Source organism: Peromyscus californicus, unplaced genomic scaffold (genome assembly GCF_007827085.1).
Source record: "Peromyscus californicus insignis strain IS unplaced genomic scaffold, ASM782708v3 Scaffold_19__1_contigs__length_69161282, whole genome shotgun sequence".
Lineage (NCBI taxonomy): Eukaryota > Metazoa > Chordata > Mammalia > Rodentia > Cricetidae > Peromyscus > Peromyscus californicus.
The window spans coordinates 68,483,416-68,504,771 of record NW_026294491.1 but is presented as its reverse complement, the minus strand read 5'-3'; positions in this window follow the sequence as shown (position 1 = coordinate 68,504,771).

Sequence of the window (21,356 nt, the reverse complement as noted above, 5' to 3'; positions counted from 1 at the left end):
TCACACTGAGTGAAGCTTGAGCAAAGGAGACCTGTTGTTTTTCTTTGTAACTGTGGCTGCCTTTTAAGCAATGGCTGTCCTAATCAGAGGTTGCAACTCCACTGCTACCAGCTGCAGTTAGGCTGCAAGGTCCGCAGTCTGAGGGGATTCTGTTCCCTCAGGCACTGACACTTTCAAAGCTAGAAAGGGAACTTATCTAAATCTCTAGCCCTCTAAAGAACTCAAGATTCAAAGGTTGAGGTAGAATTCTGCTTACTCAGAGAGGCTGAATAGCAAGTAACTAATCTTCTCTCTTTGCTTGTGTCTTCCAAAAAATCCAGTGTTCTTCTCTCAGCCCCCACTTAAAAACTCTTGATACACGTGGTTCCTCCTAACCACTTCCTGTTAGTTACTTGCTGACTCAGCCTTGCTCATAGGTTAATTCGTTGTTAACAAAAGCAGTAGGAAAAATGCAATGCACTTTAAAATAATATTCCACAACAGAGACCTCGAAGCCTACTCCCACAGTGACACACTTCCTCCAACAACACCACACCTACTCTAACAAAGCCACACCTCCTAATAATGCCAGTCCCTATAAGCTTATGGGGGCAATTACATTCAAACTACCATAGACAGTAATTAATTACTGTTAGGACTTTGAATGTTCCTAACACAAAGAAATGATAAATGTCTGAAGTAGTAGATATGTCAGTCATTGTGATCTGATAATTACATATTCTATAAATGTATTGAAATGTTACATGGTACCCCATAAAATGTACATTACTTTCATCAATTAAGAATAAACATATAATTTTAAAAAGGAGTACATGGAAATGAAAATTTCAGACTTCCTTAAGGAAAACAAAAAACAGAAAAGATGGCCAGGTGCAGTAGTACACATTTGTATACTTAGTACATGGGAGGCTCATTAATTCAAGATCATTCTGAGCTACATTTAGACTAGCATAGGTAATGCATAGGGGGACCTTGTCTCACAAAAAAATGAGAGAAGGAGAAACATTTTCTTCATACTACTGTGATAACTGAAATGAAATGCATTGGGCTATAAAAAAAAGACACAAAAGTAGAAGGGGGATTAGTTGGTTAGAGGAAGGGCATGTGCGGGGTAGAGGGTGATGGTGAATATGACCAAAATATATTATGTACAATATGAAAATATATGTTTAATACATAACAATAAAATAAAAGACAAAAAATGAGTCTTGAGATATAGAGTATATCATATTTAATCTTCACAACAACTCATTAAATTACCTGTGTCTATTCTGTTTTGTTAGTGAGAAAATAAACTCCAGAGAGATTAATATACTAACCTACTACTATCCACATTAGAATACTATGTTAGATGTGAGACATAGTAGCTTGTAAAAAATCAATTTCTGGAGTATCCTCACCATATTAATCTCTGCTTAAGGATACATTTATTATAAACATTGCACTTCAGTAGGCAAAACCTAGCCTTAAGAAAGTACATAATCATTTACTAATACTGTTGAGTGAATGGGACACACATCAGTTTAAAATGTGGGTTGTGGTGGTAGCTGGCAGATTTATTAATTGTTTTTGCATGTTTTTGGATCTGATAAGCTAAGATTAGGATGGACTTCTGAAAATTCACTGTGATTAGGAATCCCTTCCTTAATTACAGTTCATTATTGAGATTTTTTGGTTTAACTTTTTTTCATTTTATTATTTTTTTATGTGCGTGAGTGTTTTGACTTCATGAAAGTCTGTGCCCACAGAAGCCAGAATAGGGAAGAGGATCCCTTGGAACTGGAGTTATAGACTGTTGTGAGCTGCTGTGTGAGTGCAAGTCCTCAAGAAAAGCAACCAGTCCTCTTGACCACTGAGCATCTCTCCAGAACTGTAGTTTATTATTTAAGAAGACTTGGAGGGAATCTAGAAATTCCAGCAAGTTCCCAAGCTTAGCCTCAAGTTCACCCTGAATAGCAAGAGGCTAGAGCTTTTAATTATGGGTATGTATGTATGCTGTGGGGATGAGGTATGTGCACATGAATGCTGGTAACTGTGGAGGCCAGAAGAGGGCACTGGAGTTACAGGCAGTTGTGTGCTGCCGGATGTGGGGCCTGGGAACTGAAATCTGGTCTTCAAGAACAGCAAGTGCTCTTCACCACTGAGTCATTTCCTCAGCCCCGAGTGATGTAAATTGCTGTCATTTGAGACGGGACACCACACAAAAGAAAATTTATTGACACATGAAAGAAAAAAAATCTGCATTAGAGTTCACATGGTTCCTTTAAAAGACAGGTGCTCTCTGAACTGATAAGATGGGAGCAGACTAAGGAAAACTTCCACTCTCCTGGAAATGTGGATGAGGAATGCATTCTTAGACAAGAGTATCTTGAACCTTGTCTTCAGGGCCCAGGAGGTATGGGGACTCCATGTGTAGCACAAATGGTGAAAAGGAGAACTCCATACTGTGAAGCTTGTTCTCAAAATTCTAGCATAACACACCGAAAAAACAGCCTTGCTTTTCCACAGTAGAAGCATTCTTGGTGAATAAAAGCCTAAATACTTAATTTTTTTTCATTCTGAAAGCATGATTACTTTTTTTCATATTAAAGTAGCCACCTTTGATATCATTAGATCTGTACCATCATTTCAATAAAGAAAAGCTTATTGTTTTATTAGCATCCCCAAGAAGGAGTGATTGCACCACAGTGGTCAGTTTAGAAAGAGAAATCAAGGCCATCAGAGGCAGAAAGTCCAGTGCAAGAAGATCCAGTAACTCCACTGCCCCTTGAATGTAGGGCCCTTTTGGAGGATCTGATGTCTACAGAATATGAATACCTTTATATTTATTCATTTTTACCTTTTGTTTCAGAGACAGTGTCTCACTATGCACCCCAGGCTGAGCTTGAACCCTCTGTATGGCTTAGGCTGACCTCAAACTCTTGGTCCTCTTGCCTCTACATTTGAGTGCTGCACTTAAAAACACTTAAAAAAATCTTTGTAATTAGTTTTTTGAGGGTTTCATACAATGTGTTTTGATTGTATTCCCTCAAAACTCTTCCTAGATCTACCCCACTTCCCTACTTACTCAAGTTAGTGTCTAGTGTGACCTTTTTTTTAGTTTTATGTGTCTTGGATGTGTGGCCTTCCACTGGAGCATGGTGGACTTACCCTACCCTCAGAGAAAACTACCTCTCCCTCTCCCAGCAGCTGACAATTACCAGTAGCACTTTGGATAGGGGTGGGATGTTGTGTCCATATCCTTTCTCCATGCTGGAATTTGGTCTGGCTTGGGCTTGCACAGGTTTTGTGCATGTGAACTTTTAATTTTAAAACATTGAGTTTGTTTTTCTCTACTAAATGGAGGGAAAGAGAGTTTTTTCTCTTTTAAGCTATTTTCTTAGGGAAAACAATTTCCTTTATTGGCCTGTATATAAACTAACTCTAGGGTGAGAATAATTCATATATCTGAGAAGTGGAATTCTCTAAAGTCCTTTCACCAAATATGTTATGAGAAAACTATCCTCAGTGACAGAAGGCGCACAACAGATAATAATAGTGAGTGCTTGCAGAGAATGTAAAGGAATTCGACTTTCAGAATAGTTTTACATTATGAAAGGCTACCCTCTTCTCTGTGTTCTTTGGCTTGTCCTGGACTTCTAGGTTTATGTGATCTCCCCGCTTCAGCCTTCTACAGAGCTAGGCATGCAATACAGGCATCTTACCATCATGCTTTGCAAAGGCCATAGTCTTAAAACCAGTAACATTTCCCTGCATCTGGGTACAGGTAACCCTTTTGACTTTTGGAGAGCAGCAATGCTAGCATGAAACCCTATTGGTGGGGAGAAGGCAGTGTGCTAGGATGATTTAATTCTGGTAAAATGTAAAGAGAATTGTGTGTGTGTGTGTGTGTGTATGTGTGTGTGTGTCTGTAGAATTTAGGGCAATTTTAAGAACCATGTTGGGCCTGCAAGCAAAAGAGGTTCCTTTCAAGGAGCCCAAGAAAGGAGCTTGCTGGTTGCTCTTGAGTTATTTTAAATATTTCAAATAGCCAAAAGGGAATTCTTTCGTAATTAGACAATGGAGGCACTTAAGAACATCACTACTGTTTGGTTTTGGCCAGTGGTGCAGAACTGACGCGATTATACTGGTTACCAATTGGAATTGCTTACTGGGATATGTCTTTGCTTAAAAATGAAATTACAGTGAAATGTCTTAAAATGTGAGGTTGATTGTAGGCTTAGGGGGAAAAAAGAATGGATCTTTTGACAGTTGAATAATTTGGAGAGGTATGATTAGAAACAGGAATCTTATCTTTTATGGGTTGCACTTTGAACTTGTGGACTCATTTATAATCAGCCAGTGAATAATGAGTCTTTCCCATGTACTGGGCTGGACTGGGTATTTGTGGGGCACAGTAATAAAAACCACATGCTCATTGTCCTTCTTGGGTTTATAGAGAGAAAAGAGTCATAAAGAAAGGGCTAGTGATGTACAGTGGGAACACTGAGTGTTTTAGAGGCTCTTCACATTAAATAAAAATATATTTAATTTCTTTATGTTTTAAATGTAAGATAAATACCTCAGAGGGGAAAGTTGTAGGTTCTTATTGGAGCTGAGATAGTGTGACTCTTGGTAGTCACTAGATGGAAGTTCTTGGCTTTTGATTCTCTTACTCAAACACCTCAAGATGTGTCTCATGCAAGTGGAAATCACAAAAAAACAACAAGAACAACAACAACAAAATGCTGGTCAGACCATGAGGGAGGTAGATGGATAACATTCACCGAAAAAATGTTTATTGTCTCTATGTTATAATTTTAAAATTTTACCTCATCCACTTCAATTTGAGCCACCCTCTGGGTATGGGGCCAGAAGGTGGTTGAACTACCAAGGGCCACACCCTTAAACAAAACTAACTCTCATACCCCAGAAGCCACCAACTGTGATAGCACCTCAATCAGGGGTGAAGGCTTGTGAAGATCTTCTCCTTACATGGTAGAATGCTGAGGCTTGGCTGTGTAGGTCTCATGCATGCACCCACATTTGCTGTGTGTTTGTGAGCACAGGGGTCCTGCCATATCTAGGAACCACTGTTTCTTTCTGTCCCACCTCTTACAATCATTCCACCTTATCGTAAGCAATGTCCCCTGAGCCTTGGGAAGTGAGTGTAATATGGATGTTCCATTTGTGATTGAGCACACCACAGTCATGTATTCTCTGTACTTTGACCAGTTGTGTGTTTCTGAGTTAACTGCTGTTCACTGCATACAGATTCTTCTTTGATGAGGTCCAAAAGCTGAACTAATTTACAGGTAGAAAGGCAAATTTGGAAGGCAATTTGATGCTATGTCCGTTTAATAGAATAATATGGAGTTCATCTCCAGGGCCTGTGAAGGTGCTGTAATTTTTTCCCCTGTGCTAAAATTGAATCCAGAACCTTGAGCATGCTGGGCAAGCATCCCACCCTTTAAGTATATTGCTGCCTCTGAGGGCTCTGGGCTGAGCAGCTATTGACTCTTTGATGTTGGTATCTTGCTGGATGGATCCTACCATGATTGGTTTTCATCATTTGCTCATCCTGGTTGTCCCAGGCTCAAAAATGATGTGTTGATTTGTTTAAACTGTGCCTTGCTGCTTCATATGTTTTTAACTGCTTGAATATTGATTATATAATTAAACATTGGGAAACATAACTATTGTTTACGTAAAGTAGGGCCCAGAAGAATAGTGAGTGACACTAACACAATTATTTTGTTTTCTCTTATTTTAGTTTTTGGTGCTGGGATTGAACTTGAGGCTTTATGCCTCTGAGCTAGACCCCCAACTCTATTCAATTTCTTTATATGCAGTGTTTTAATTTAGTGTCTCTTAGTAGCACATGTTTGATTTTCATATTGTAGAATTTTGGAGGTTTATTGAATGTGATTTATTTATTTATGTGTTAATTTTTGAGACAGGGTCTCATTATACACTCACTATGTATTCACACTCTCTTGTGTCAGCCTCTCAATGTTGGGATTAGAGTTTGTGTCACTTGTCTGTCCTAGAAGCAAACCTGCTAGCCTCCCCTCTCTCCTCCCTCCCTTCTTCCTCTCTCCTTTCTTTTTACTCTGTCTTATGTTTTGTTTCTTTCTCTATTCCCCTTTCTCTTTCTTTGCTTCTACTTTTTTTTTTTGAGAGAGGGTCTCATTGTATGTCCCTGACTGGGCTGGAATTCACAATGTGGACCAAGCTAGTTTTGAATTCACAGAGATCCACTGCCTCTGCCACCCAAATGCTGGGATTAAATGTATATGACTATATGATGCCATGCTTGGCTCTCTCTTTCTTTCTGATAGGGTCTCATGTAGTCCAACCTGGCCTTGAAGTACTATGTGAAACGGGATGATCTTGAACTTCTTGGATTCCTGCTGTGGCCTCCCAAGTGCTGGAATATGAGGTGTGTAACACCAAGCTTGGCTAGGAGGATTTGTTTCTTAAATAGCAAGTACATGTTCTGGGGGATTTATCTACTGTTATTCTTTATGTCCTACATACTGTCTTTTGCTGTGAGTGAATACCAAGACCAAGGTGACTTATAAAAGAATTTAATTTGGCATACAGTTTCAGAGGATTAGAGCCCATGATGGTAGATCAAAGGAATAGCTGAGAGGTCACATCTTGATTCACAACCATGAAATAGAGAGCTAACTGAAAATGGTATGGGCTTTTGAAACGTCAAAGCCCACTGCCAGTGACACAATCTCCTTCAACAAGCCACACCTTCTAATCCTTTCCAACAGGTCCACGAACTGGGGACCAAGCATTCAAATATATGAGTCTATGGGGGTCTTTAAGCAACTATACACATTTTATTTTATTGTTTAATATGACCTCGCTATTTGTTTATTTTAATTTTATGTATATGAGTATTTGCCTGCAAGTATGTGTGTGTAACACGTGCATGCCTGGTGTCCATGAAGGCTAGAAAACCACATTGGACCCACTGCTTTGTGGGTGCTGGAAACTGAACAAGAGTCCTCTGGAAAAGCAACAAGTGCTCTTAACTGCTGAGTATCCAGTCCTGCATCATTGTTTAGAAGTTGATTGTACAGAGTGCCCTAGCTCGGCCTAGACCCCCTTCCTGGGCACCAGCCACTCAGGGGGAGACCTGCCCAACTTGGCCCCAGGTTCTGGCCACCCGGCAGGTTCCCTTCTAGCCCCACCAGGAAGGATCCCCCTCTCCAACACCCCTGGCAAACCCTGCAATCTCCATGCCCTGCCCCCACGCCCATCCGATCGAGCCCCCAGCCTCTTCCTGGAACTTAGAGGCCGGCCCCCAGCTCCCATCCTGCCCTGGACTTCCCTTCTGGAGCACAGGTGAGTGCCCTAGCTGGGCACAGACCCCATCCCTGGGCACCAGATACTCCGGGGAAGACCTGCCCAACTTGGCCCCAGGTTCTGGCCACCAGGCAGGTTCCCTTCTAGCCCCACCAGGAAGGATCCCCTTCTCCAAGACCCCTGGCAGACCCTGCAATCTCCACACCCTGCCCCCATGCCCATCTGCACGAGCCCCCAGCCTCTTCCTGAGACTTAGAGGCCAGACCCCAGCTCCCATCCTGCCCCAGACTTCCCTTCTGGAGGAGAAAGAGAGAGAGAGAGAGAGAGAGAGAGAGAGAGAGAGAGAGAGAGAGAGAAGAGTTCCCATCCTGCCCCACACTTCCAATTTGGACAAGAGAGCTCCCATCTAGACAAGAGAGAGAGACTTCCTGAATCTGTCAGCTCTGTCTGAACCAAGTGTGCGGGTAAGGCCAAAAACGAACCACAAGGAGATGGGCAGACGTCAAGGCAGAAACACATACAACAAAATGAATAGCAATACAGCATCACCAGGACCTAGCCCTCCTCCAACACCTAGACCTAAACATCAGAAATTGGAAGAAACAGAAGAAAACAGCCTTATGAATGACATCATGAAGAAGCTAGAGGCTTGTGTAGAGGAAAAGACAAAAAAATGGGAAGAACGCTGTAAACAACTAGAGGAAAGGGCAAACAAATTAGAAGAAATCAATAAAGTCCTGGAAGAAAACAATAAAGTACTGAAAGAAAATCAAGAAAAATCAATGAAACAAATGAAGGAAAAGTCCAAGACCTGAAAAGGGAAATAGAAAAAAAAAATGAAGAAGACACAAACAGAGGGAATGCTGGAAATAGAAAATCTGAGTAAACGATCGGGAACTTCAGATGCAAGTATAATCAACAGAATGCAAGAGATGGAAGAGAGGATCTCTGGCATTGAAGATACAGAAGAAGAAATAGATTCATCAGTCAAAGAAAACACTAAAGCCAACAAAGTCATGAACCAAAATGTCCAAGAAATTTGGGACACCATGAAAAGACCAAACCTATGAATAATAGGGGTAGAAGAAGGAGAAGAATATTAACTCAAGGGCACAGAAAATATATTCAACAAAATCATAGAAGAAAACTTTCCCAACTTAAAGAAGGAAATACCTATGAAGATAAAAGAAGCCCATAGAACACCAAACAGACTAGACCCCCCAAAAAAGTCCCCTCGCCACATAATAATTAAACAACTAAACATACAGAATAAAGAAAGAATATTAAGAGCAGCAAAGGAAAAAGGCCAAGTGACTTATAAAGGCACACCCAACAGAATAACACCCGATTTCTCAATGGAGACTTTGAAAGCCAGAAGGACCTGGACAGATGTAATGCAGACACTAAGAGACCATGCATGCCAGCCTAGACTAATACACCCAGCAAAACTTTCAATCATCATAGATGGAGTGAACAAGACATTCCATGACAAAGCCAGATTTAAACAATACTTATCCACAAACCCAGCCCTACAGAAAGAACTAGAAGGAAAATTCCAACTTAAGGAAGTAAGATACACCCTCGAAAACACAGGCAATAGATAAAGCCACAGCAGTAAACCCCAACGAAGAGAAGTACACACACATCACCACCAAAAAATAACAGGAATGAACAATCACTGGTCATTAATATCCCTCAATATCAATGGACTTAATTCACCTATAAAAAGACATAGGCTTACAGAATGGATACGAAAGCAGGACCCATCTTTCTTCTGCATACAAGAAACACATCTCAAATTCAAAGATAGACACTACCTAAATATAAAAGGCTGGGAAAAGACTTTCCAATCAAACGGTCTTAAGAAACAAGCGGGTGTAGTCATCCTGCTATCCAGCAAAATAGACTTCAAACTAAAATCAATCAAAAGAGATCAAGAAGGGCATTACATACTCATCACAGGAAAGATCCACCAAGATGAAGTCTCAATTCTGAACATTTATGCCCCAAACACAAGGGCACCCACATATGTAAAAGAAATATTACCAAAGCTTAAATCACATATAAAACCCCACACATTAGTAGTGGGAGACCTCAACACCCCACTTTCACCACTGGACAGATCTCCCAAATTGAAACTTAACAGAGAAATAAAGGACTTAACTGATGTCATGACTCAAATGGACTTAATCGATATCTACAGAACATTCCATCCTAACAAAAAAGAATATACCTTCTTCTCAGCCCCATGGAACCTTCTCTAAAATTGACCATATACTTGGCCATAAAACAAATCTAAACAGATACAAAACAATTGGAATAACCTCCTGTGTTCTATCAGACCACCATGGTCTAAAGTTGGATTTCAACAACAACAAAAACTACAGAAAACCTACAATCTCATGGAAACTGAATAATACCCAACTGAATCACCAATGGGTTAAGGAAGAAATAAAGAAAGAAATTAAAGACTTTCTAGAGATCAACAAAATGAAGACACCACATATCCAAACCTATGGGACACTATGAAAGCAGTACTAAGAGGGAAATTCATAGCACTAAATGCCCACATAAATAAGTTGGAGAAATCTCACACTAGTGACTTAACAGCACACCTGAAAGTTCTAGAACAAGAAGAAGCAAAGTCTCCCAGGAAAAATAGACGCCAGGAAATTATCAAAGTGAGAGCTGAAATCAATAAAATAGAATCAAAGAGAACAATACAAAAAAATCAATGAAACAAAGAGTTGGTTCTTTGAGAAAATCAACAAGATAGACAAGCCCTTATCTAAACTAACCAAAAGACAGAGAGAGAGCATCCAAATCAACAAAATCAGAAATGAAAAGGGGGACATAACAACAGACATTGAGGAAATCCAGAGAATCATCAGGTCATACTTCAAAAACCTCTATTCCACAAAACTGGAAAACCTAAAGGAAATGGATAACTTTCTGGATAGGTACCAAATACCTAAGTTAAATCAAGACCAGATAAACTATTTAAATAGTCCAATAACCCCTAACGAAATAGAAACAGTCATTAAAAGTCTCCCAACCAGAAAAAGCCCAGGACCAGATGGTTTCAGTGCAGAATTCTACCAGATCTTCAAAGAAGAGTTAATACCAATACTCTCTAATTTATTCCACACAATAGAAACAGAAGGAACATTACCAAACTCCTTCTATGAGGCTACAATTACCTTGATTCCTAAACCAAACAAGGATACAACAAAGAAAGAGAACTACAGACCAATCTCCCTCATGAACATTGATGCAAAAATACTCAATAAAATACTGGCAAACAGACTCCAAGAACACATCAAAACAATTATCCACCATGATCAAGTAGGCTTCATTCCAGGGATGCAAGGGTGGTTCAACATATGAAAGTCTATCAATGTAATACACCATATAAAAAAACTCAAAGAAAAAAACCACATGATCATCTCACTAGATGCAGAAAAGGCATTTGACAAAATCCAACACCCCTTCATGATAAAGGTCTTGGAGAGATCAGGAATACAGGGAACATACCTAAACATAATAAAGGCAATTTACAGCAAGCCAACAGCCAACATCAAATTAAATGGAGAGAAACTCAAAGCAATTCCACTAAAATCAGGAATGAGGCAAGGCTGTCCGCTCTCCCCATACTTATTCAATATAGTACTTGAAGTTCTAGCCAGAGCAATAAGACAACATAAGGAGATTAAGGGGATACAAATTGGAAAGGAAGAAGTCAAGCTTTCCCTATTTGCAGATGACATGATAGTATACTTGAGCGACCCCAAAGATCCCACCAGGGAACTGATACAGCTTATAAACACCTTCAGCAACATAGCAGGATACAAGAGCAACTCAAAAAAATCAGTAGTCCTCCTATATACAATGGACAAAGAAGCTGAGAAGGAAATCAGAGATACATCACCCTTTACTATAGCCACAAATGACATAAAATACCTTGGCATAACACTAAACAAGCAAGTGAAGGACCTATATGACAAGAAGTTTAAGTCCCTGAAAAAAGAAATTGAAGAAGATGTCAGAAAATGGAAAGATCTCCCATGCTCATGGATAGGCAGGACTAACATAGTAAAAATGGCAATCTTACCCAAAGCAATCTACAGATTCAATGCAATCCCCATCAAAATACCAACACAATTCTTCACAGACCTGGAAAGAATAATACTCAACTTCATATGGAAAAACAAAAAACCCAGGATAGCCAAAAGAATTCTGTACAATAACACAACCTCTGGAGGCATCACGATCCCTGACTTCAAGCTCTACTATAGAGCTACAGTAATAAAAACAGCTTGGTACTGGCATAAAAACCAACATGTGGACCAATGGAATCAAATTTAAGACCCTGACATGAATCTGCACACCTATGAACATACAATTTTTGACAAAGAAGCCAAAAGTGCACAATGGAAAAAAGAAAACATCTTCAACAAATGGTGCTGGCATAACTGGATATCAACATGTGGAAGGCTGCAAATAGATCCATATCTATCACCGTGCACAAAACTTAAGTCCAAGTGGATCAAGGACCTCAACATAAATCCAGCTACTCTGAACCTGCTAGAAGAGAAAGTAGGAAGTAGTCTTGAACGCATTGGCATAGGAGACCACTTCCTAAATAGAACACCAGTAGCACAGACACTGAGAGAAACAATCAATCAATGGGACCTCTTGAAACTGAGAAGCTTTTGTAGAGCAAAGGATACGGTCAACAAGGCAAAGCGACAGCCTACAGAATGGGAAAAGGTCTTCACCAACCCCACATCTGACAGAGGACTGATATCCAGAATATATAAGGAACTCAAGAAACTAGACATCAAAATGCCCAACAGTCCAATTAAGAAATGGGCTATAGAACTAAACAGAGAATTCTCAAGAGAGGAAACTCAAATGGCTGAAAGACATTTAAGGAATTGCTCAACATCCCTAATCATCAGGGAAATGCAAATCAAAACAACTCTGAGATACCATCCTGTCAGGATGGCTAAGATCAAAAACACTGAAGACACCTTATGCTGGAGAGGATGTGGAGCTAGGGGAACTCTCCTCCACTGCTGGTGGGAATGCAAGCTTGTACAACCACTTTGGAAATCAATATGGTGCTTTCTTAGAAAATTGGGAATCAATCTTCCCCAAGATCAAGCTATACCACTCTTGGGCATATACCCAAGAAATGATCAACCACACCACAAGAGCACTTGTTCAGCTATGTTCATATCAGCATTGTTTGTAATAGCCAGAACATGGAAACAACCTAGATGCCCTTCAACTGAAGAATGGATAAACAAAATGTGGTACATATACACAATGGAATACTACTCAGCAGAGAAAAACAATGACATCATGAGGTTTTCAGACAAATGGATGGATCTAGAGAAAATCATCCTGAGTGAGATAACCCAGACTCAGAAAGACAAACATGGTATGTACTCACTCATAGGAGGATACTAGATGTGGAACAAGGATGACTGGACTGCTACTCACATCACCAGGGAGGCTACCTGGAAAACAGGACCCCAAGAAAGACACAGGGATTGCCCAATGACAGAGAAATGGAATGAGACCTGCATGAACAGCCTGGACATGAGTTGGGGTAGTGAAGGGCAAGGGTCGAGGAGAAGAGAGCTTGGGGGAGTGGGAGTTCCCAGCTGGATCAACAACAGAGAGGGAGAACAAGGAATAGGAGACCATGGTAAATGAAGACCACATGAGAATAGGAAGAAGCAAAGTGCTAGAGAGGCCCACAGAAATCCACAAAGATACCCACACAACAGACTGCTGGCAATGGTTTAGATACAGCCCGAACTGACCTACTCTGCTGATGGGATGGCCAAACACCCTAATTGTCGTGCTAGAAACCTCATCCAACTACTGAGGGATCTGGATGCAGAGATCCATGGCTAGGTCCTGGGTGGATCTCTGGGAGTCCAATGAGCAAGAATGAGGAGGGTTTATATGAGCGAGAATTGTTGAGACCAAGGTTGGATAAAGCACAGGGACAAATAGCCAAACGAATGGAAACACATGAACTATGAACCAATGGCTGAGGGTTCACCAACTGGATCAGGCCCTCTGAATGGGTGAGACAGTTGATTGGCCTGATCTGTTTGGGAGGCATCCAGGCAGTGGGACCGGGCCCTGTGTTCATTGCATGAGTTGGCTGTTTGAAACCTGGGGCCTATGCAGGATCGCTTGGCTCAGCCTGGGAGGAGGGGACTAGACCTACCTGGACTGAGTCTACAAGGTTGATCTCAGTCTGCGGGGAAGGCTTTGCCCTGGAGGAAGTGGGAATGGGGGGTGGGCTGGGGGGAAGGTGAGGGGGGCGGGAGGGGGGAGAACAAGGGAATCCATGGCTGATATGTAGAACTGAATTGTATTGCAAAATAAAAATAAAATAAATAAATTTAAAAAAAGAAGTTGATTGTACTAGCTAGGAGTACTTGCTCTCTCTATCCCTGTCCTCCCTGATTATAGTGTACAATGTAATAATACTGCTGATATGTACAGCATTATGTAGCAGCCTTTAGAGCTTTCCCCAGTTCTTACTGAGACTGGAGCCCACTGGCTGTCAACTGTTTCCCCTCCCACTACTCACTCTGCATCTATGATCCATGCAGTATTTCTTCCTGTGAATGACTCACTTCACTTAGCATAATGTCCTTAAGGTTTACCCATGTCATCACAAACTATAGTATTTCCTTCTTTCATGTTCAATGCTGACAAGAATCCCACTGTATGTCTACAGTGAATTCTACTATACACATTCTTTTTAGTCCACATATGTGTTGTTGTACATGTAGTTTGTTTCCCTATCATGCCTATGTACATGATGGTATCACAAACATGGAAGTACTAATAATTTTCTGAAATCTTGGTTTTGATCCTTTTTATATGCACAAAGAAGAGGATCATGTAGTAGCTCTGGATGTATGGAATTCCATGCTGTTTTACATAGTGACTGCATCATTTTGTATTACATTTCTGACATCAGTGTGCAAAATTTCTAATTTCTCCATGTTATACATGACATTTGTTGCCTTTTTGTATGTATGTGTGTGTTTATGTATATATGTGTTTGTATGCACACACATGAATGTGCATGGAGGCCAGAGGTTGATGTTGACTGTTATCTTAAATCATTCTCCACTTTATTCTTTGAGATAGAGTCTCTCACTGAGACTGGGGCTCGTCAGTTTGGCAGGACTGGCTGATCAACAAGTATCTCCCACCCCCTTATCTCTATATCTCTACATGTCTAGTACTAGGATTACACAGCCTCACAATACCCTTTGCTCTTCATGGGTGTTGAGGATTGAACTCAGGTCCTTATGCTTATGTGGCAAGCACTTTACCAAGTCAACCATCTTCTCAGCTCCCTACCCCACCCCTTTCCTCAGTACTGCCATTATAACAGACATGAAGTGTTATCATGTTTAATTTGATTGTTTTGATTTGCATTTTCCTCATCATAGTGGAACTGAGAATTTTTAATGTATGTGTTGACTTTTTGTATGTCTTCTAAGGACTAGATTATGACATTTTCACTTTTTACTATTGAGTTGTGGAGGTTCTTTACGTATTTGCTCAAAGACTAACCCTTTGTCAAATATGTGTTTTGTATATATTTTATTCTAGTCTCTAGTGCAGCTTACACTCTGCTGGTTTATTTTTCTATGCAAAATTTTATTGATTTGATATAGTCCAAATTGTTAGTTAGACAAAAATGATATTGAGGTTAGTAATCAGACATGTTGGTAACAGTGAAAATAAACACCAGAGGCCCAGAAAACCTACAGTCCACAACCAAGCTACATATTCTGTTTCCATTGACAAAAAAAAAAAACATATTTCTTCACCATATACTGAAAATTTCAGATTAATGAACATTTATTTTTGCTGAGTTAATATCTGTGACTAAAATGCAAATACTCAGATATTTCCTGCAAGGGAAAACTTATTTGCTAGAATGTGACAAGAAAAAAAAATGTTCACATGAATTTGTTAGGTGTGTTTGTCAGGGAAGGTTGCTTCTATATATCCACTTTATGATAATTAACTCACTGGCCCATTTAATAATTTTAAATAGTCCAGCTCTTTAAAAAGGATCTAATTTTTCTCTTCATCAAAAAAATATCAAGAGACCCAGTTTGTAGAAGAGACACTGTACGTATGAAGAATCTTGGTTTTTTGAGAAACTATCAACATTTAAAAAACTTAAAATCAAGTTTTAGTGTGATCTTCAAATGTTCTTGTAATCAATGGCTTAATTAATGGAAACACATGTTGTGGTAGCACCCATGCTATCACCACCCATTCACCATGTCTGAGCGAGGGGCTGTGGATCAAAGAACAGAGACAAGAGACAGTGGGTCATTCGCCTCAGCAGAATGCCGAATGCTGTTTATTGAAAGAGGGAGAAGGCCTTAAATACAGGCTTACAGCACAATGGGGGATCCCTGGAGGGCAGAAGTTCGTTACTGATGTTCTACCTTCTTGCATCTAAGCTGTTTACACCAAATGCAGGATACAGGAACAAAGAAACTCCAGTGAGCGGTAAGCATTCAGGAAGAAGGAAACTGGCAGGGAATCAGCATAGGGAGGACATCTGGTCAAGGTCAGCAAGCAAGGCAACAGCTACTCAAAATGGGGCCCAGGGCCCTACAAATACATACATTTTGTCCCTAATTATTTTGGAAATATTGTCAAAGTGCTTTTACATATAAGTTGACACTCCACATACTCCAAATGTGACTGTTGTAGATGAAGAATTAGAGTGTGCAGTAGGATACACAATCTAGTTTGAGTCAATCAAAACAAGTGACTTTGTTAGAGAGCAAGATGCCATGGCTCTGCAACACAGTTAAAATTTAATTGGGAAAGATGCTACTGAGGAGAGGCTAAGGCAGCAGGCCAGGGCTAGAACACCTAGGTTGTGAAAATGAGAAAGGATGGTGGGGAGTAGTTTGAAGTTATATTGGCTTCTTCACAGCCAGACCCATGCTGTGCTGTCCCTGTGGATTCTTCTTCTTGCTACTAAGCATCCATCTGCTGACTCTTTGTCTGTCTCTTATTCTCAAGTCTCAGCTCTGGTGTCTTCTGCCTGATAGACTCCAGACCCAGGGTACTACTTTATCAGGTGGGTGCCCCAAGAACCCAGACTCCGGTCCAGTTGATGCAAACAGCAAGAGGTTTATTGATGCAGCTGTACAGTCAGGCTCCTCTCCTCCCAAGAGCAAGAGTCGTGCCCTATTGCAGCCACATAGGTACTTTTAAAGGAAAAAACCCACAAAAAGTCATAAGATTACAATTCTCATGCAATTTTGTTTCGATTGGTTCATGTCTAGGGGCTAATTTCACAAGATCATGGCCTAATCACAGGGTAGGTACAATCACGTCCATATGCACATTTTTCCCGGAACCTCAAGGGGGGGGAGGTATCAGGGTGGGAGTGAAGGTTAAACAAAGGTTACAGTGGTCTTTCCCGGAACACTTGCAATTATCCCAGTCACAGTTGAGCAATATATCTTAACAGAAATCTCCATACATTGTGGTAAGGGTGGTTGAGTAATGGCTGAGTCGGTCTGCCCTTGGAACTAGCTTTTTAGTTCCTCCTTCTCCTGGGGCTTGGGGGTGTAAGCCTGAAGGGTTAGGGTCTTTCACTGCCAACCTAGTGAGCCTTTTGTAGTCTGCTGGCTGCTTTCAATGGTAGTTAGGTGTCCCCTAAGGACTAGTAATGCTGTAGTCAAGTTCTAATTTACTACTAGACTTTATGTTTACTCATTCAGAAAGCATTTACTGAATTCCATGTATTGTACAGAGGTTCATTCTTGGGACACAAAGATGGGAGATAATTTTATCCTTGTATATGAATTGATTAAAAAAGCAACTTGTTAGAAATGCTGGGATTATTGCTATGTGGTAGAGTTCTTAGCATTCATTAGGCCCTAGGTTTGAATCCCGTAACCACCAATCATCCCTCCTTAAAACAGCAACAATGACAACAAAACTCTTATCTTGCTAGGAAGGTCCATACATGAGACAATAAAAGCTAGTTACAAAATATTTTAAAACGTGGAAAGTTAGAAAATATAATTTTTAAATAAAGAGCAAATATTTGAGTCAACTGTGGCATAGCCACCTGATGAAATTTGACTGTAAGCAATGTTACACTGTGAGGTTAAGCACGGGACTATCAGGGTACTCATGAAAGCTTAGCTGTGTCTTGCTTCACTCTCCTCTACATCTAAATAGAATTCAATGTGTCACATTGTTTATTAGTTTATTTGGTCATTGTTTTTTCCAGTAGGATATAAGCAACATGGAGGCAAAGACTTTTATCATTGTCTGTAACATTTACTGCATCTAAGTGGTCCTGATTCCCAAATGAGTATTGGATTGGTACAGCACTGTTATATAGAAGAGAGTTGGGTTTGGCAGTGCTCCTCTACACTCCCAGCACTCAGAGGACTGAGGCAGGGGAGTTGCAATTTGAAGACCAGCCTGAGCTATATAGTAAGTTCATGGCAAAACCAAGTTACATAGGAAAATCTGATCTGAAGCAAAAGTAATAACAAAACTATCACCCCAAAACCAAATGACATGAGAGATTAATGAAATATTAGTACCAATGATAAGATGGTTGTGGCTCACATGTATAATCCCAAGACTTGAGAGGCTGAACAGGTTTCCAATTTGAAGCCAGCCTGAGCTACAAAGAAAGATCCTATTTTTAAAAATCAAAATGAAACAAAATGCTAATCAAAATAAAATAAGACAAAAATTATAAAGCATGATTATTCTTTTTTATTTAACATAATTTCTTTATTGAATCTTTGGTAACTTGTGTAGTCAGAAGGTTTTGCTGGTTCTGCCTGGTCCTCTGGTCCTGCAGCTGCTTATGAAGCAATCACTCAGAGGCTTAATATTATTTACAAACTGTATAGTCTATGGCTGGCCTCTTGTTAGCTAGCTCTTATATCTTAAATTAACCCATTTCTATTAATCTATGTTTTGCCACATGTTCTGTGGCTTACCAGTCTGCTGGCATGTTGTTCCTTGGGTGGCAGGCTGGCGTCTCTCTCCAGACTCTGCCTTTCTCTTTCCTGTCTCTCTCCTTGGATTTCCCACCTGCCTCTAAGCTGCCTTGCCATAGGTCAAAGCAGCTTATTTATTAACCAATGGGAAAAACATATATTCACAGCATATAGAAAGATATCTCCGAGCAAACTTCACATCATGCACCTCAATTGTGCTCACCTCCCAGCCCCTCAATACCTTCTCCTCACCTCTGTAGCACCTGCTAAAAGAAAATTAAAAAAATAAAGCAAGCAAACAAAAACAAAACAACCCAACGAAGCAAAACAAAACAAAACAAAAAACCAAAAACCTCTTTGCCCCTCCATTTTTCTTACCCCTCCAATATCTCTTCATTCATTCTGGAGCCAAGCTATGTCATAAGGTATACCATTTTGTCCAATCAGCTTTACTTGCAAATGTTCGTTGCAAAGAGTCATTGATCTGCTTCAAGGCCTCTGGTTTCTGGTACACCATCATCACTGGAACTCCTCTGGGATATTCTATATCTGCCCTGAGTCACAGAGATCTTGCAGGTATCATTCCACAGGAGTAGTTTCTTCACAAGCTCCAGCAGGTCCTAAATGGGGTAGATGTTAGGGCGGGCCAACCCCAGGCCCATCTGTGGGCCTGAGTAGCAGTTGAGTTGGTCAGTCTAGGTGGAGCCAGCTCCCCAACACTCATATCATCAGGATCAGTTCTTCCTTGCCTATGATCAGGGGCAGGGCCATCTCTTCTGAGTGCTGTGGGGGAGGCTCTCTTGCTGCAGGGTCCAACAAGGGGCAGGGCCAGTGAAGGGTGGGGCTGGCTCATCATGGATCTTTGATTTTATCACTCATGTTTCCTATGCCCAGCCCCAAGGTTAACAGTGGCCACAGACATCAACACAGACTCCAGCTGCAGCAGGACCATGCACCCAGACCTTGCCCTCAGCAGCAGCTTCGACACAGATGAAGCTGTTTGAAGCACAAGCCACTCAGATCAGCATGGCTCTGGTAGCAGCATGGCCTCCAGATACCAACAAGGCCACAGGTTTTGGCCCTAACCCTGGGCTTCCTTGTAACATTTGGTGGCAACACAGGCCTCACACTTCAACACAGACCAGCTTGTGTTCTCATTTTCATTCAACTCTAGGACTTTTACATTTCCATTTTTATTTTCTCAGTGATACATTCATCATTCAATAGTATATTGTTCAATTTCCATGACTGAGATTATTTTTGTGTTTCTTATTGTTAATATTTAGCTTTGTTCTGATGTCACTGATGAGCATAGATGTAAAAAATTCTCAATACTATCCTTGCATACTAAATTCAAGATCACATCAAGATGATCCATTTATTGTGAACAAGTTGGTTTCATTTCAAAGATGGTTCAGCATATGTAAATCAATAAAAACATTCATTGCATGAATGGAGTGAAAGACTTGTCATATGAATGGAGTAAAAGGCATGTCACATGACTATCTCATTAGAAAAAAAAAAACTTTTTCACAAAATCTAACATCCATTCATGATTAAAGTAATGGAGTGGCTAGGGATGGAGAGAACATACCTTAACATAAAAAAAGCTATTATGACAAACTTATAGCTCACATCATGCTAAATGGAGAAAAGCTTAACAAATTAATTCTAAGATCAGGAGAATGACTAGGAGTCTACCTTCTCTAGTCTTTCTCTATCTAGTGCATGAATTATTAGCTAGAGCACTAAGATGAGATAATAAAAGGGATATAAATAGGACAAGGAAAGTCAAAATATCCTTATTTTCATATGATATGGTTTTATACATTAGAGGCAAGAAAGACCCCACCCCCCAACCTCTTTGAGCTGATAAACACTTTCAGTAAACTGACAGGATACAAAGCTAATGCTCTAAAATCAGTGCCCTTCTTGTATATCAATGACAAACACACTGAAAAAGATCAGGAAAACCATCCCATTCACAGTAGCCCCTTCCCCATGTGTGTATGGGTAAGCATGGGTGCATCCATGTGCACATATGTGTATGCACAAAAAAACCCGGAGTAAACTTAATCAAATAACTGAAAGATTGCTACTATGAAAACTTTAAAATGCTGAGGAAAGAAATTGAAGAAGACACTAAGAAATAGAAGACTTCCCATGGCTTATGGATCAAAGAATTAATGTTGGGAAAATGGCCATCCTATCAAAAGCAATATGCATACTCAATGTAATCTCAACCAAAATTCTAGGCCTGTTCTTCACAGATATAGTAAAAAACCTTAATATTTATATGGAAGCACTAATGACCAAAAGTAGTTAAAAAAAATCCCCTGAACACAAAGAATATAGTGAGAGGTATTGCTACACTTGACTAAGTTATTTTATAGAAATAAGGTAATAAAAATATCATGGTACTGACATGGAAACAGACACATACCCCAGTGGAACAATTCCCCCCAAAACATGCCCAGAGGCCTGTCTGATCTAGGGAATCCTTCAATTAAGACTCATTTATAACCTGACTTGCTAACAACTAAAGCTAAAAAATTTTTCATTTAAAGTTTGAAACAAAAATATCTCCCTATTTCAGAAAAGGTATTCAGAAGCATATAATATGTGTATATCTATATACAAATATGCCTATAAATGAAATGTGAATAGATAAATAACATCCTTACTTGATTTAGGGTAAAAGAAATGTTTGATCCAATATGTCAGATGACACATGGCATGGTTGCTTGGAGTCTCTAGTGAATAAACTGGGGAAAATCCAGTGACAGCTATGAGAAGAGGTAGGCACAGCTGAAAACCTCTAGCCTAACAGCATAACAGAATGGAAAACCTCAAACTGCAGAGCATGAGGATGACAGAGTCTATCCCAGAGGTACTGGGACAGCTGTGTACCTCCTCTTTGTAGCAAAGAGTGACTGGAGCTATACTCAAGGCATTGGCACTGTGCCCTCAGTACAGACATCCTAAACAACTTTCTTT